The following is a 17,375-nucleotide window of genomic DNA, read 5'->3' on the forward strand; positions in this document are numbered from 1 at the left end:
CCAGAAAGACGTGTTTTTCCATTTTTTTAAATAAGGCATGTAAGCCTCTTTGTCCCTCCCGGTGCGGTAGCAGAAGCATTATCAGCTCCCGAACGAAGTAAAGTCTTTCTCTCCTGGCTCTCCGCCCAATTTTCGATCTTTCTGCTGCCCAATCCAACAAGCCTTGAGTGGTTACCCCTCCTTCCGAGAAGTGTCATGATCCGGACTGAGATGAACAGCTCCCGAAGAAGATGAAGCTACCGAGATGGGAATTAGGAGCTGCTCTTCCGGCCGAGAAAGCGATTGAGAAAGCCAACAATTCTTTTCTATCCGGATCTTTTATTCCGAATATCTTAGATCGAACATCACAAGCCTTAGAACCATAATTCACAACTCACTCCCGACCGATAAGAGGGGCCTCCGTCCAACCTCGAGAGTCTTGAATGCTCCTTCCATCCATCAAAGCATGATAGTTTCATTTTTATGGTCAGAACTCAATCCCAGTCTGGGGATGGTGAATTAGACTCAGCCTATGCGGGCCTTATACTCGATCCACCGCTGGGAAATTCTCATCGAGCTATGATTATCCAGCAAGTACTGTTGGGATAGTAGAGGCGTTGTCATAATATAGATGGTAGCTAGTAGGGGTGGAATCCGTGGCACCAACATAACATTTAGTAACTATGGGATTGCTGGTTTTCCTAATTCTTAAGCTTTTTGTTACAGATTAGCCTGTTGTGATCAGAAGCAGAGGACACATTACATTAGTAGCGGGTTCTCAAGCAGGTATCAATTCTGCTTTTATTTGACCTTCTTCCTTATCTAAATCCACTAGGTTCTTCAGTATTTGCATGCAAGAGAATGATTGACTGATAGGCGGATGGAATCTCCAATCAATATCCCCCATCCCAGAACTTATATCTATCGGCAAAAGAGCCTAACTGATGGAGTCTTTGGAATGAGAATACTATCTATCCGTCTTTCTCATTATCATTAGCTTCAGCTTGTTCCTGCTCATTTCTATCAAAAACGAGATGGACTTGACTTACAACGAGTGAAAATAGCATACGTCTGACTAAATGAAAAGATGCGTAAGCGCTTTTACTTCCTTAATCAGGCCCCTTTAGGAATTGGAGAGTGGGGCGCAGATCGGTCCACTCACTCAAGCCCTGCCCCTAGCTCTATTATCTATCCCCTACCTTTATTTAAGTTCACGGCCCTTTCAATCTACGGTTTTTATCTAGTCCTCTAGGTCTCAAAAGTGCTTTCTAGGCGGACTCTTGATCTCGGGTTGCTTTGCGAGTAGAATATTCTTAGTCATCGCCAGTCTATCTTCATTTTTCCTTGCCTTCTCATGCTAGTGAGTGATTTGGATTCATTCTTTATATGTAGTATAGACAATCTAACCCTTCTCTCAAACCATGTTGGAATTTCACATAGAGCCCCTAACCTTAGCCATACATAAAGCACCAACAAGATCAGTTAGAAGCTCAAGCGGTAAAGAGGCCCGCACAGAATAGGGAGAGGCCCAGTTTTTCAGACATCAAGTTTTGGTCCCCTGTCTCGGCTACAAGCTCAGGATTTCAGTCTTCAGCTATAAGAGCATTAGAAGCTGGACAAGAAGCAGAACAGGATAGAGAAAATCATACGGAAATGAGAGCACCCACTACTATCTTGCTTGATAGAGTATCCTTCTTATGCATCTGTGGACTCTGTAAGATGTGAAAAAAATCTATCTCGTACATATCTTATCGAGTCACCCTACGACAGGAAGCATGCCTATTGAAAGCTCAAGCCAATGTGTATCTTTACCCTCCAGCGGAAGTCACTCTTTCTTTTGTTACAGCTAATATGAGTGTCCCTGCTGGAGTGGTTTTTAGACTAAAAAAAATGACTCCGTTTATCACCCCAACACTGAAAAACTGCTCAAAATCGCCCGGAATCCTCAGTCAAGTGCTGTGGAAGGCCTCCAGTCTATATCTCTATCTTAAAGTCCCCACTTTGGACATGTGTAGAAGTGCTGTAGAGTGGCGAATTTCATTTCCAAATCATCCATTCACTTCCAACAGGCCTCCAAATGCGGGGAAAAGTGCCATCATGTAGGACAGTCAGTCCTCCGAAAGTGGTACAGTGCTTCCAAATAAATAAAGTCCAATTGGTAAAAAAAAAAAATCCTGTCTTCCTCCTATGATTGAACCTCTCTCATCCTCTTCAAGAAAAACCTACCTTAGGTTCTTCCTCTTGGTAGTTCGATCGTCCCTTTACCGGTGTTGGTGGCCCGTCATCAAACAAGATTCTTCATAGAATTTTTCCTTGCTTTCTCACCACCTTTACTTAGCGCTCTTCTCATTTGTTCTTCAATTTAGTGTTCTTCATCATCCTTCCCCTGTTGGAGTCTTGGGGGCAGTCTGGCATAATAATGGACCTGCGAGCTTTTTCCCCTTCTTACACACGGCCGGCTGTGGCAGAAGGCGTAGAGTTCGCTTTCTAAAGACGTTTTTTTAGGGTTGTCTTCTTCTTCTTCTACGCAACACAAACAAGTGTAGGGTACCCTAGATATTATAATCACTTGAATGAAAAAAAAAAAATGACAAGTACAAAGAAGACATTCTAGACTAAGCTATGCTAACCTACTCTCTGCTTTTAAAAACTGGATGAAAAGATGAATGTGATGTAAATATCATATGATGATTTCATTTGAATCCCTTTAGCTTTAGATTGAATATGCTAATTTGTTTATATGAAAACATTAGTCTAAGTGAAGTGGGTATGTAAGGGAGTGATCTTTTGGCATGATTGAAGTGCCAATAAAAAGAAGATTTGAGGAAGGGAAAGCGGCAGGCAGAGAAAGCAGGGAATAAGAAGAAGCGCTAAAGGCTGCTAGAAAGCAAAGCAACTCTATCTATATAAGATAAGGGGGAGAGGAAGGAGAGGTGTCCCTAAGCTTTCCGGCTCACTAGTAGGTGACGAAGGGATTTAAAAAAAGGGTCATTTTCATCTTCCGATGCATTCGTTCGGATGCATTCTTCCTTCTTAACCTTTTCAACCTACCGAATTTTCCTCTTCCTGGTAATGAATTGAGCGGCAGCGAGGAGGTCCGGTTCAATAGTGATTTCGTCTGCTTTTGGAACTTCGATTCCTGGGGACAAAGAAAGTGACTGCGGAGTGTTGAATTTAAATTACCTATTTCTTTGATTTTATGGGTCTCATAGGCATCTCTCTTCGAGCGGCAGTGCAAGCTCGGATGGTGTAAGCGCTGGCATAAGGTCCTGGATTAGTTTGTACCGGTATAGGTCTCTGAGTGGTGACTTGTCCCCCTTGATGTTTTTGGCATTGGATTAGTATAGATCCCAATATTAGTAGCTTCGGTGACATTGGCGGCTTTAATGCCTTTGCTTGCGCGCTGCGGTGCGCTCTTGCTTGCTGAGTTCTTTTTAGCGTCACTCTATTCGAAATGCTTGCATGCCGCTCTTTCATTCGCTCCCTTCAATAGTAGATCTCGTCGTTATCGTCCTTCCTTCCAAGCCCACCGCCCTTGTTTCAAAGCTAGCTTCAAGTTCTAGGGACGGAGTCGAAGAAAAATCCTCAGGAGGTCAACCTGTGACTTCGCATTGTCAGTCTTATGGTAGCCATACCAACAAGGTCTCGTGAAGAGCCAGATCCGTAAGACTCACGATACACGGCTCAATTAACACTAACTACTGAAAAAGGAATTCGCTCCAAAGAAAAAGACGCTCTGCAGGGACGATCTGGTCGAGATGTGGTGTCAAATCACTTCGATGAGGGATCGCTATGCCACCTGTCCTTATACTGGGCATACTCCGTTGCTAAGCTCACAGTAGGTCAGAGAGGCCTGGGACCTTCCTTTCATGGAAATAGGCTTGCCCGACCTTGTTCTTCGTTATCGCTTCTTCTTTCTCTTCAGATTTGGAATCAATCTCTAGACCCAGCTTGAAGATCTAAGTTTTTTCTAGTCTAGTAACTTCTTTTCTATCTAATAAGGATAAACCGATGGAACAAGGTCTCTACGCCTGTGACCTGAACTGCTCGCTCAATGTGCGTTAGATGCTCCTATATCGCGCTTCCTTCTATAATATAACATTTTCTTGTTTTTTTCGCACAGCAGGAGATCGAAAGCACGAGTTCGACCTCGATGTAGTGAGTTCTGAGACGGGTAGGTAATTGAATAGTACATTCCCACTCACTTTCTTTCCATTGGCAACTCAGAGCAGAGGAAGAGGGTAGAAGGTGACCTAGAATAGGGCTGATCCAGGTAGCGCAGCATCCTTTTTGTGCTTAGTGCTTGGTAGGAGCTGAGCATACGCTAGAATCACGCGCAACGAAGCGGTCGAGGGGCAGGGAGGGAGCCGCTAGGGATGTTTGATTATAGAGTTTCGCATCTGGGTCTTTTCTACATATAGTTTAGTTCACGCTATTCTCTTAACGCTTTTCTAAAGCTATTTCTATAGCTATTTCCTTCTTCCTTCCCCACCCGAACCAACCCACCTTGCTCAAAGATTGAAGTTTCGCAGCATTGATTTCTTTGCATTCTCGGAACCAACACCAGACACTTAACACCAACCCAAGCGAGATGAACGACTGGTTTGCTATGAGACCCACCGCCCTTGATAGAGAAGGAAACAGAGTAGGAAGAAATTCACTGGGACAAGAGTTCCTCCAACCTTTCTTTCAAGTAGACTAGGCCAGACCTAGCGCTTAAGTCGTGGTACCCTCAAAAACATTACTTATCACCCTGATCAATCGCAATCTTAAGCTGAAACAATCCCGGAAACTACCGATGGACGAACCATTGAGCCAACCCGGTCACTCTTCGAGGGGACAAAACAACAAAGAACAAAGAAAAAAAGGCTAGCGGGGAGGGCGGCAAGTTTGCGAGCGATCGGAGTCTATATTTTATAGGTAGCGGGATTGAAAGCACGAGGTTCGACTTCTTACTGCTAGCCCTGTGATAGTCTCAATGCTCTTATGGCAGGTCAGTAGCACCGAGATCTCGGCGGCAATTTCATGCAGCTAGCTCCGCACCGATCGATCAAATAGCAACAAAACTTCAGAAAAAGGATTTCTCTTGTTCCGCACGAACCAACCGATCCAGCTGTAACGTAAACTACAACTGTGGGTCAAGATTCGAAACTGACTTGGAAGAGTAGGACAGTCACAGGCGAAGCTTATGATATGAGGATTTAGCAGCTTCCGATTCGCTTAGTGATCAGTCTTGAGTCTTGTTTGACTGACTTAATATACTGCGCTTTTACGTTCCGGTTGGTGTTCAGTCTACTGTACTGTATCGAAAAGAATACATGTTATGTTCACCCAAAGAAAGGTACGTTTGAGCGGACGGAGAAGGAGCATCCAAAGACGCATCTGAATCTAGAACCAGGGCGGCGGGTTGGGAAGTAATCTTGAACAGAAGAAGCAGCATACGTAGAGGGAATTCAACCGGAATCATTCCCCTGCTGACGACTAAAAAGGCTACAATAGAGCTTGAAGCTAGCTTTTTTTCATGGGCAAGGTTGGAAGGCTCAACAAAAAAATGCTCGAGACGCTCGAAAGAAGAGCTTTCCACGTTGATCACGCTTTTTCAGGTAAATCTGCTTGAGGATGAGAATTCCCTCACTCCGCTCGCCTCGCGCGTATTCCCCACGTGTGCTCCTATCTGGCGTGCGCTTACACACCGAAGGCTTTGCGCAGCCCCTTTCCGCTTGTATTCTCCGGCTTGGTTTGCTAAATTCTGTGAGTTAAAGGGGGATGTGAGTGCAGATCCTTTTGAAATCAATGTGGCGAAGCGAACTAGGTGACCTTTAATTAAGGAGGATGCACCCTCAGGTCGAGTTCAGCTGGACGAGTTACTTAGTTTGTAACGTCAGATACAAAGGGAACTGAACTGTCAGATCGAGTGAGGAAAGACTTAGTATGGCTCTCGATGGATGCGAGATAGATGTGAAATGCATCTGGTACCGGGGATCAGATATGAAGTTTTCGAATCTTGACTTGACCCAATGCCAGCTATAAGGGGTTTAAGTTATCTTGACTTATTACAGGAACAAGACCTTTGGAAGACTTCCTGACTCATTCAACTCAAACTCAAATAAAAGCAAGCTCAACTCAAAGATGCTCGGTTGAATGAACGGGAAGCTGCTCCACCAACTCAATAATCATCGAGAAGGGCATTTCCGCGGCGGGTTGAACAAGCTTTTCAAGTCCCAGGCTATGATACCGATCAAGCTTCGGAATTTTCTTTTTCAAACAAATCCCAGGCCAGGAAGGAAGCCGAAGAAAGGTCCGCTGAAGGATCAACTGAAGCATCAAAAGCGGAATTAAAATTTTTGAAGAAAGAGATTAAGAAACATAGAGTTGATATAGAAGCATCCGAAGCAGCATTTCCTGATATGAATACTGTTGGTGGAGCAAGGGCAGATGCTATAGTTCTTTCAATTTAAAATCCCAACTAAGTGTGAAGCCGGAATTTATGATTCTCAGAAAGAATAAGGGTAGGGGTTATGATATTGTTTCTTTTTCTTTTTCTATCTTACTTCTTATTTATTAGAAAGTTAAGCTTCAAGCAATGAATTACTCTATCGTAATTCATTTAAGTAGCGCTCCACAGCGCGCTATAAAGCAGCGAACAAAGGAAGAGCGCAAAAGAACGCAATCGCGTGATGCAAGGGTTGCGCTGGCTGCAAGGGAAAGGTGTGCTGCACGGGTTACCCTCGCTGAAAGGGAGGGCAAAAATGAGTCTCGTAGAAGTGAGGTATGAGGTCCAACTGGGCGTCAAGGTACTCTTTCTGAATCGCTACGAGGGTTTCGTGTTCAGTTCCGGGCGTGGCCATAGTAACTAACCAGCAGGAGCCCTATAGAATATTCTATTCTTTTGCGTCTGCTTTGAATAGCTAGAAGAAAACTCATTGCTCATTCAGAGCTCTTGTCTGTAAAGTAGATCGAGGGAGAGTCGAACTCCCATTGCCTTTTTTTGTTACCAGTAGAACCGGGCGCTTCCATGTCCAGTGAGCGTGATCAGGATGTAGTAGTTTATCCAGCATATCAGGAAACCAGTAGCATATCTGTTTGCGGGCTAAGCCTCATCCAGTAACCTCTTATCCTGCCGAGCCTGCTCCCTCCCTTTCTTAGAAAAAAGTTTCTGACAATGCAACAGAAAGAAGGGGAATAACTTAGGACTGCAACTCAAACTCGAACTGCAATCGATGCTTTTACAGAAGGAACTTTACGACTTTCTTATTAAAGAAAGACTTTCCTTCTTTTCCTCGTTTGCTGGCCCTTGTCCGCTTTCAAACTTTCCTGCCTGAGCTTGCCTTTGGGAGAAAATCCTTTTCTTTCACGTGAGGGGCTTACTTTTTTTCTGCAACTAGATATCCCCCGAACTAGCAATGGAATGAAAGGGGCAGAGGATTTTTCCTTTTTTTACTGTTTTTTTATACCATAGAACCAGTTACAAAGTACAACTAGTAATCTCATTCCTGGAACAGGCGAGAAGAAAAGAAATCGTTCGAGCGAAGCGAAAAAGCAGAAGCAATTGAATGGGCTTTGCTTAGCACGTTAGCAACCCAATTAAGCCTATTTCCGCCTACCCTTATTCCTTTAATAAAGGAACTGGTAAGTAGTCGCATCTGGCTTGAATTTTTTCTTTATCCTTTTTATTGCGCCTTAAAAAGCTTTCCTTCTTTAGAAAGAAGCAATGTGAAAGCTAGCTTTGATTGGCGGGTATTAAACCTATCATAACTCTTCTATAAGAAAGCTCAAGCCGGCCTTCTAATCAGTCCATGACTTCCTGACTTTCAAAGAGTTGCCCTGCCCTTTCTTGCTTACTGTATGGCAAGGGACTTTATTTGACCCACATCCAAGGGATAAAATGAATTCTTCAAGTAGATAGATTACCTTTTTTCTGCAACTGGCTCTTTAGGCGCCGATTATCTAGGCTTTGGTAGATTAGATAGGCTGGCAACTCTCACTCTAACTGGCAACTGGCTTTCTACCAATGGATTTAGGGAACTCGCCTCCTCCTCCACCGAACTTCATCCTCCTTCTCCTGTTAGGGTTTTCCACGACCATCCATGGTCCGCACAAACCCGTGCGCTGAGCACCAATCGGCTTATTCTCTGTCCCCTTTCTCATCAAAGATGCCGCATCCGACTTCTCCGGCGCCGGCCCTCGCCTACGGCATTGCCACCTCCTTGTCTTTCTTCTGAAGTTCACCCCTGCCTACTGCTCCCCCTACCTCTACGATCACCGTACCTTCTACAATAGCCTTCTCTTTGTTCGCCATTCTATCTTTGTTTGCTATCAACCGATCCCGAAGACTTTTTTTTCGAATCTCAAAGACCAGCGCTTTCCTTCCTCTCCGATGGTTCCTATCTTGATTGCCGACGAGTGTGCTTGTCTTGCGCCAGTTGATCTTTCGGGGATGAAGCCTAGACACTATTGTCGAAGGGAAGAGACGACATCTGAGCGAGTGCTGTCTCATTCATTTAAGAACATAGCGAAGGGTGCGGTGCGTGCGCGCCAAGGGGAATAGTTTGATTTTTCTACAAAAAGCATGAGTGAAACGATCTAAAGAAGCCTCTTGCGGGTCACTTTCTTCCACCACTTTTTTTAAGTAGCCAAGAGGCAAGTCTCGACGTTCTATTTCCATCAAAAAAAGCTCTTCCTAAAAAGCAGGCCTTCTCTCATCTAAAAAGCTGGTCTCTTATCAGGAAGGCGCCGCTATATGTTTAACACAAGCAAGTCGCCTACTTATATTTATTCAAAAGGCGCTACTTCTAAAGTTGAGCACCCGGACCGGAAGCTGCCCGCCCGGATGACAAGATCTGATGTCAAAGAGGGGGCCCGTTTCTCGCAGGCATGGCTTTCTAAACAATCAATGACCAAAGAAAGAGATGATAAAGGACCAACGACGATCTTTGAGGATAAGGAGGAGGAGCTTTCATTGAAGTAGGGGCAGAATCGAATGATGACGAGAGAGAGAATGAGACAAAGCCCTAAAGGGGAGAGCACTTAGACATTTCACTTTGAGTACGGGGAAGTCCGCAGGGAGGAATTCCTCCGGGCGTATTACTGTTTTTTTCACCGAGGGGTGGATCGAAGCGATTGCAGCGAAAAAAATGGACCTGAAACGAAGCACTTCGTCTATTGGCATTGTAGAAAGGACCGAATATGACCCTAATCGTTCTTCTCGGATCGCTCTAGTACGATGGATCGAGGGGGTGCTGCTACGCCGCCAGAGGAAATGCAACACGATAGAAGAGTTCGCTCCGCCGCGTAAGATCCTCGAACCTACCACGGCCACCATCTTTTGCCATTTTTTTCGTTCTCTTCCCTGCCCGGGAAAGTGGATCAAAGAAAGGTAGCTTGCTCCCAAGCCAAGTGCTTGCTTACGCTTTTATGTAGTGGTCGGCCTTCCTACCAGAATGCCTCCTTGGTCGAAGAGCCAAGCTTGGGCAGGAAGCAAACAAACTTGCGCGAAGGACGTTTTTCTTCTCTGTCCCTGTCCTCTCCCTTGGCCAAGGGAGAGACTGCATCCCTTTCCTTCGGTAGCTCTTTGGGTTTCCCAAGGATAGCGGTAGCTGGGACAAAGCCCGCTTTCTTCGCTCCGCGAATGAGAGAGAAACTCATCGGAAAAAGATGTTTTCTCTTTGCGAGATCCGAAAGTGGAGAACGCATTGCGTTCTCTGGGCACATAGGATCAAACGTAAAGCAGCGCTTTCTTGGCAGAGTTTGAGGCAGCAAGAAACTTTAGGGCTTGTTGGAGCTGCTGAGCATAACGAATCGAAGCCGAAGGCGGATCAAGGTAGCTTGCCTGCCAAGCCTATAGGCGAAGGGCCGAAGGATGGAGCGTGCAAAGTAAATCGTGCACCTGTCGTGTGACCCGTTGGTCCTAAGCAATGTCTTTCGCGAAGCGACCCACCTAGAAACAGCTCTCCTTTGAGGGAGGCAAAAAAATGGAACTTCGATCTGATGCGGGTATCCAATCCCGCCGCTGAGATGTCCAGCGGATTCCGGGGCCTTGACGAATGGCCGGCCACCATTGTTGTTAGAAGAGCAAAAAAAGCCCGGGGCATAGCAGGATGAACCAATGTGAATGAGTGTAAGCTTCGTTGCCCGAACACGATTGGTGCTGACCACACTAGGTGCTACCGTGGTAGCAAAAGAGGCCAGGCGGTGACAATTGAGAGGTTGTCACTGAGCATTCCGTCTCACGCGGGAATAGAGGTCAAATGGCAAGGCAAAAAGGCCATACGCCCGTGTGGCTCCTCGCGGAGTATAGCTCACATCCAAAAATCTGATTGGGGAACGGGCAACACCCATGAAGCTCCGGCGGAAAGGGAAGGCCTGCCAGGCCGTATGCCCATGGGTGCAGGATTCTTCGAAAAAGCCCGGGCTGACTCGGAGACCTGGGACCTTGGCTTAGCAACGAATGAAGGGAAGCTCTTCGAGCTTTCTCCGCCAGCGGCTTATTACGTGGTCGGCCTCGCTAAGCTTCGCTTCCCCCCCTTATGAAACTTCATGAAGTAGTCGGCATTCTATAAGCGACTTGTCGAGTTTACAAAGCTTTGCTTCTTGTAGTCGGCCCTCCATGCCTCCCTTCATTTGCTTGCCTCCTTCCAGCCCAGAATGCCTACTGACGTTAAGCTAACTGCCAGAAGCTCACCCTTCGGGTCTCGCTGGAAGCGCAGGAGGCCAAGCATTCTGCCAGACGTCCCGGCCTGGGAGCCCCGTTCGCCTTTACATTTACAATAGTCTTTCGTTTTTCTTTATTAAATATAAAAAAAAGAAATATATATAAGTCGCTAAGTTTCAAAAGCAAAGGTGAACAGCCCCCTGTTATTGTAGTCAAGGGCTTATAAGGAAGGAGGCATTCCGGTGGGAAGGCCGACCACTACACTACACGGGGAGATCTCTATACCAAGTAATGAGCGATAGCGAAGCTGCCGGCCGCCTATAGGCGAAGGGACGAAAGCCCGGCAAAGATTAGACCTGATGGGAAAACGTACAAAAACAAAAGTATGTTAAGGTTAGGAAGTCACTTAGCCTCGGCTCGGCTAAGGTTATGGAATAACAGATTAGGTTTTAGGTAAGTGAAACTATGGAACTGGCTTAGCTGTTCTACAAAGGAGAAAAGCTAAGGTTACAGAGTCACTTATCCGTCTACAAAGGGAAAGGGGTCGGTACGGAGTCACGTCAGCTGTGGAGGCTAAGGAACGGAGTTTTAAAGTATTCACCGAGACTACAAAGAAGTCAGCGAAAGTTAGCTCGTAACTAAGCCGGTATCAGAAACGAAGCCCCTAAAAAGAAAAGCAAAGAAGTCCAGGAACGAAGCTGCTTCTCTAATAGCCCCGTTGAATAGGAGGGCGAAGGCTTTTTCAAAAAGTTTGATAGAGGGGGCTTCGACCTTCTTAGGAAGAGCCGTACGAGGCAGCTCACGTACGGTTCGGGAGCCGAGCCACTGCACAGGGGCTTAGGTCAACACTTATATATTAGCCAGTCATCAATTGGAAGCGGGTAAAATGGTGATGAATTGCGATTGGTCCAAACCTTCTAAAAGCGGCTTCTTGCGACCTGCCCAGAATGCCCATACATACCTTCGGTTCCAAGACCTTGTTCGCACAGCGAATAAAGGTCGGGTTGAAGGGGGCAGTCAGCTGGCTGCTTCTTGGCCACGCCCCCCTGCTTATAGATACGAGATACTTGATCTAAATTCTCAAGTAGGAAATTGCATACCATTAGCTAATATACGTATGGGAACATGGGTACATGATATTGAATGTCATCCAGGTCAAGGCGCAAAGCTGGCTCGAGCCGCAGGAACTTATGCAAAAATAATTAAGGAGCCAGCCCCACAATGTCTTGTGCGGCTACCTTCGGGTCTTGAAAAACTCATAGATTCCCGATGCCGAGCTACTATTGGTATAGTTTCCAATCCCAACCATGGTGCACGTAAGCTTAGAAAAGCAGGACAAAGCCGGTGGTTAGGCAGACGCCCCATTGTTCGTGGTGTTGCAATGAATCCAGTGGATCATCCTCATGGAGGAGGTGAGGGGCGCACGAAAGGAGGTAGACCTTCGGTGTCACCTTGGGGGAAGCCCACCAAAGCAGGATTTCGGGCAGTAGTGGGGGTGGGGAAAGGCAGAATTTAGTTCATGCCACGACGATCTATATGGAAGGGAAGTTTTGTTGATGCTTTCCTGTTTAGAATGAAGAAGAACAGAGAAAGTCTTTTTAGCAGGAAAATTTGGTCACGTAGATCTTCTATTTCGCCGGAATTCGTTGATTGCTCCGTACTCATTTACAATGGAAAAACTCCTGTTCGTTGTAAGATCACTGAAGGAAAGGTTGGTCATAAATTTGGAGAGTTTGCTTTTACACGGAGACGAAGACCTTCGAGAACAAATAAAGGAAAAGGAAAGGGGAAAAAGGGGATAAAGTAAAGTCTAAGCGCCATATGGCACGAAAAGGAAATCCGATTTCGGTAAGACTTGATCTGAATCGTAGTTCAGATCCAAGTTGGTTCAGTGAGGGCGACCGCGAAAGTCACCGAATGGGCCCGGTCCGTCTTTTCCTGATCTTTGTCCCATATTTCTTAAAATAAAAGGCGTGGGAGGACGTTGCAGATGTCCGGGACGGACACGACTTCTTCTAACGCTAGAAGACCACAGGAAGACACCCGGGACCAGAGCATGTCGTGAAAGACGCACACTGGGCGGGCGTGCTTCGACCGTGTCTCCGGGGCACAGTTGAATGTAGATATCATGAACGCGAGGTGCAGGATACCAGGCCGAGAAACCCGGGCAAGCACTCCCCTAATGTGCCGATCGCTAGCGCATCCAGGGCCCCCGGCGCCCAGCTCCGCTGGAGAGGCCAGGCCGTCACTGATCTGAGAAGTGAGTGCGTCTTCGGTTCGGATAGACTGATTCTGCGAACGCCCTAGCCCCTAAGAAAACAAGTGCTAAGTTTCATTTCAGATCAGTGAATAAACCGAAAGAAGAGACCTTTCTCGCTCGGCGCCGCACTATGCTCCGCTTCAACAAATGAGAGTTTTCGGTGGAACCGGTGAACCACGCGAGCTGGTTAGATGCGTGGGACAGAGGGCTCGTAGTACCTGATAGCGCAGCTATGCAGTGGAAGGGAAGGAGCCTAAATCGACCCCCTTTCTTTTTTATTCAAAGACACAAAAGCACAGTACAAAGAGATTGGACTCTCGGATGAGACCTTGCAGCTACCGTTCCGACGCGCCCCTGACCCTATCTTGATTAAGACCGAAAACCCTATCCAAAGTAGAGCCTAGTTGAAGCTGTCATTTAAATCATAGAATAGAGAAACTTTTTAGGGATATAGATAGAGTCTCGCTCAGTAAAGAGAGTTGTAGATTCGTAGAAGAGAATCAGAGTATGCGCGCTACAAAAATGCAGCCAGCCAGTTCAAGTTAGTGGAAAGAATATAGTACTTGAGTACTGACCCCTCCCGGGCCCCCTGGTTGCTTTGGCGCGCCCCACCCCTGTCAGTCCTGTGTTGCCTACGCTTGCTGCTTGCAGCATGGATTCTTTAGATCTAAAGAATCCATGCTTCCCCCGGAGCGAGACTCTATCCAGATCTCAAAGAATAACGAGCTAGGCGGCCGGCGGGCAAAGAAAAGGGGCGGGCCGGCCGGTCAGGGCCTTGGCGATACGTTCTTCTTTCGAAGCGTTTTGCCAATAGAGCGAGGGCGTCCATCTGGGGTGGGGCCTTGACTTTCAAAATGACAACCGCCTGTTCCTGCAGCGGGGGCCTTTCACGAAACCAAACCACCCCCCCCGATTAAGTACCAGTTGCTTTGCTGGTAGGCCCATTTAGGTTAGGGGGAGCATTGTCCCTCAGTTCTTACCAACCTCAGGTGTGTAATCGACATTTAGCTTATTATCGGTAGAAGTTTCATGCAAGCCCCGACCTCACTATCCATTTCTTATTCATTCAGTGCGCCCCTAGTGGACTTGGCGGTGCTTCTTTCTTCTTACTTATCCGAACTCGAACGTTAGCAGGGAATAGGAAGATTTTTTATGCATAACTGCCATGACAAGTATCATGTCGTGGGATCCTTGGATCTGCTCCTCTCCTCTGCTAAGGGAGACTCATAGGATCATCGACTCTCTCTTCTCGGTTGGTCAAAAAGTACACTCCCCCATCAATGCCTACATAGACATAAGAGGATAAATTGAAGGAAGCTTGGTCTTGATTTCCTTTCAAAGTAAAAGATGACAAATCACTCACCAAGTCTTTCTTGTGCGTACGGGAGAACTTCTTGATGATGAGAATGATCTTTGACGCCGAAACCAAGAATCCGCGGATTCAGTATGTACCAAACTCCGAGGACTCGGGTCGGTGGTACTAGACCTCTTCCCGGCTTGATGTATAGTCTATTATTCTCTAAAGCATTGTATTGCTTAATCTTTTATTTGCAATCCGAGTCCCGATCCTCTCAACGATCTTCTCGGTAATGTAGCTTAAAAATGAGCCTTGTTTCACTTTTTGACGTAAAAAGGATAGGATCTTAAGAGGCGGATAGAAAAGGAGGATCTCGGAGATTCCTACTTATTGGAAAGAAAAAAACTTCTACTATTCTATTCCTGCCGATAGATTAGCTTAGACTCCCACACAATGTCAAGGAATAGGCTCGTGCTCGAAAAAGAGAGCGATGCGAGCCGCTCGACCGGCGAGGAGTGGAGGAGAACCCACTGAATCGACTCCCCTAGATCTTATGAGAACCTAAAAAGCTATTTTACTTTATGAGTATAAGCCCACCCCTTTGTTTGCCTAGACCAATTTATCTTATTCCTCTCGATGCCGACCGAGGAGGGTTAATTCAAAAAGTGAGTACCCCGATCTCGCTCAGTCGGCCTTTTATCATGCGGATTACTCAACTCAACTCGAGTTTAGATGGGAAGACGATGCTACGAGCAAGACTTACCACGAAAATCCCTCAATCTGGCCGATTTTGATGTACTTTATTTCGATAACACTAATGGTCGCCTTGTCTTTTTGATTTTGCTTTCATCCATTTCTTTTCGTTGTATAATAACTTTCCTTGACCAGCAAGCCAATCAATAGGGCTTTCCTCTACTAGTCTCGGGTCCTATGCCGAGTAGTACCACTTTTGTACTAATAAAGACGCTACGCAGATTAAAAATAGGTGCTTCTTTCAAAGCTATGGTAGCCATGGTTGGACCTTTCTTTGGACGATATATTACCCGCTTCAATAAAGGTAACAACACATTTCTTTTTATAATCACTTGACATATGTCATGCTAACCCCCACCACTCCCATTGATTCTCTCTTCTTTAATTAGTGTGAATGGAATGCATGTATGAAAGAAAATCGTAGTTGAATAATGGTCATCGAAGAGATAGAATTCTAATGTCATAGATAAGAGAAAGAAATAATGATCAGGCGAAACCGATCCAGTAGAAGACGCCCTCGCCACTCTTTGCTTTCTGTGACTGAGGAAAGCAAGCATCCCTATCGTGTACTTACCTACCCGCGACTTGATCTTACCTACGCTCGCTCATTGATCTGGAAAAGCCTTCCTAAGAAGGGATAGGTGAGGTGGGCCCCTTTTGGAAACTTGGCTTTACGGTCCGAGGTAAATTTGACATTCCGTAAGTAACTCTTTTCTATCTAAGACGTGGGAAATGAAAGCAAAATTCAAATCTCTTGCCTACCACATGTTCAATCTTTTTAGTGGTTTCCAGAGATCTTTTGTCATTAACGCAACCTTCATTTTGCTCATTCATGGAGTTGTATTTAGTACCTCTAAGAAAGATGATTATCCACTCGTTAGTCAGTAATGTGGGTTGGCTTGGATTACTTAGTGTTGCGCACCCTAGGAGGCGCGGGCTTGCGGGATGCGGAGGGAGCTATTCTCGCCCGCTCCCCTAACCTAATGCGGCCGGACCGCGAGGAACCATAGCATGGAGGGACGCCCTAATCCTTTTGCCACCGCAAGGCTGGCTAATTGTACGTAGCAGGAGCAAGGGAACTCCCTGGATTCTAGAAGACACATGAGTCCGAACGCTATTATGAATGTGTGACTGACACTAGACTACGTAGGTACCGTACTGTGCAGGTGAGGCGTCGGCCAGTCCCAGAAATGGCGAGCAGATGCACGAGGAGTTAACGACCTGGATGTGTCTGCAACCTAGGGATTACTAGAGCAGCTCTTTCACTCCATAGGGATATTGGGGCATAGCACAATTCCCTCTTGGAGGAGGGGTTGGTTTGCCCAGGTGACTGATCCGGCCATAATGTACTCCTACCCTGCACCGGCAATCAAGTCGAAAATACATACGACGATCTTTGTGTGTGAAGGGACAAGAAGAAAAGAAAGGGCGGTAGATGATAATGAGAAAGAAAGGGCGCCGCGCTCCTCGACGGGCGGGCTGAATGGATGAGCGAAAGGTGCCATGGAGTGGGGAATATCCCGAGTATAAAGTTAGACAACTAAATGCACCTCAAGGTAGCAGTGAACCGGGGACCTTCTCGTTAGCAGCAGATAGGCAATTGAGAGATAGAGTTAGCCTATTGGTCGTTATGGGAAATCATCATGCTCCCGACTCGAAGAGAGCTGACCCCTCGTAGCTTCTTCGGCGCATATTAGCTTAGCGCTCAATACAATGGCCCTGGTTGGTTTTTCTTCCTATCTTATTGATAAGTGCTTCAGCGATATGAATGCTGAAGCATTATTTCCTTATGTTGAGCATTACTTTCCTCGGCTTTTACACTAATATGTGTGTTTTTATGTTACTTTCGTGCATGTAGGGTTGTGGAAACCAATTATGAAGGAAATAAGCCAATGTGGATCACAATGCACCGATTTTGATGAAATCTTTGCTAAAGTTCAAACGCGAAGATATAAGTCGGGTTCGAGATGCTAGAGTGTGTGCCAACCTCCCGAAATTCACAAAGTTCACACTCAAGCATTCCGACTTATGCACATAGAACCGCATCTCCATCATCTTATCCGTCATTGAAGAAGCTAAAAGCGATCCACGGCATAAACGCAGTGCCCGCTTATGTTACCTCGATGAAAAGTGGATTCGTGGAGACTTTTTGGCATAGCATCAGAAAGTGTGTAATCGCTCACGTACCGGCTCGAAAAATCACAGAATCAGCAGAATCCACACGGGCGCAGTGGAAATTATCCACGGCCGTGGAGATTCCACACGGGCGCTGTTCGGCACACGCCCGCGGAGTCGCCTCGATTCCTACTTCTATTTAAAGTGATTCATCTCGATTTTGGTATTCTTTTTCTCCATCTTTTCCCCAACTTGTGAGAGGACTCGGCTAGGGTTTTGAGGGTCTTGGCCAAGGTTTTGGAGAAGTTCTACGGCTCGAC

General features: G+C 46.2%; 1 pseudogene; it reads left to right on the top strand.

Moving 5' to 3' along the window:
- The first annotated feature begins 9,113 nt into the window (after positions 1–9,113).
- LOC120254478 lies at positions 9,114–12,404 on the top strand (annotated as a pseudogene).
- Positions 12,405–17,375: the final 4,971 nt, after the last annotated feature.

Source organism: Dioscorea cayenensis, unplaced genomic scaffold (assembly GCF_009730915.1).
Source record: "Dioscorea cayenensis subsp. rotundata cultivar TDr96_F1 unplaced genomic scaffold, TDr96_F1_v2_PseudoChromosome.rev07_lg8_w22 25.fasta BLBR01000473.1, whole genome shotgun sequence".
NCBI lineage: Eukaryota > Viridiplantae > Streptophyta > Magnoliopsida > Dioscoreales > Dioscoreaceae > Dioscorea > Dioscorea cayenensis.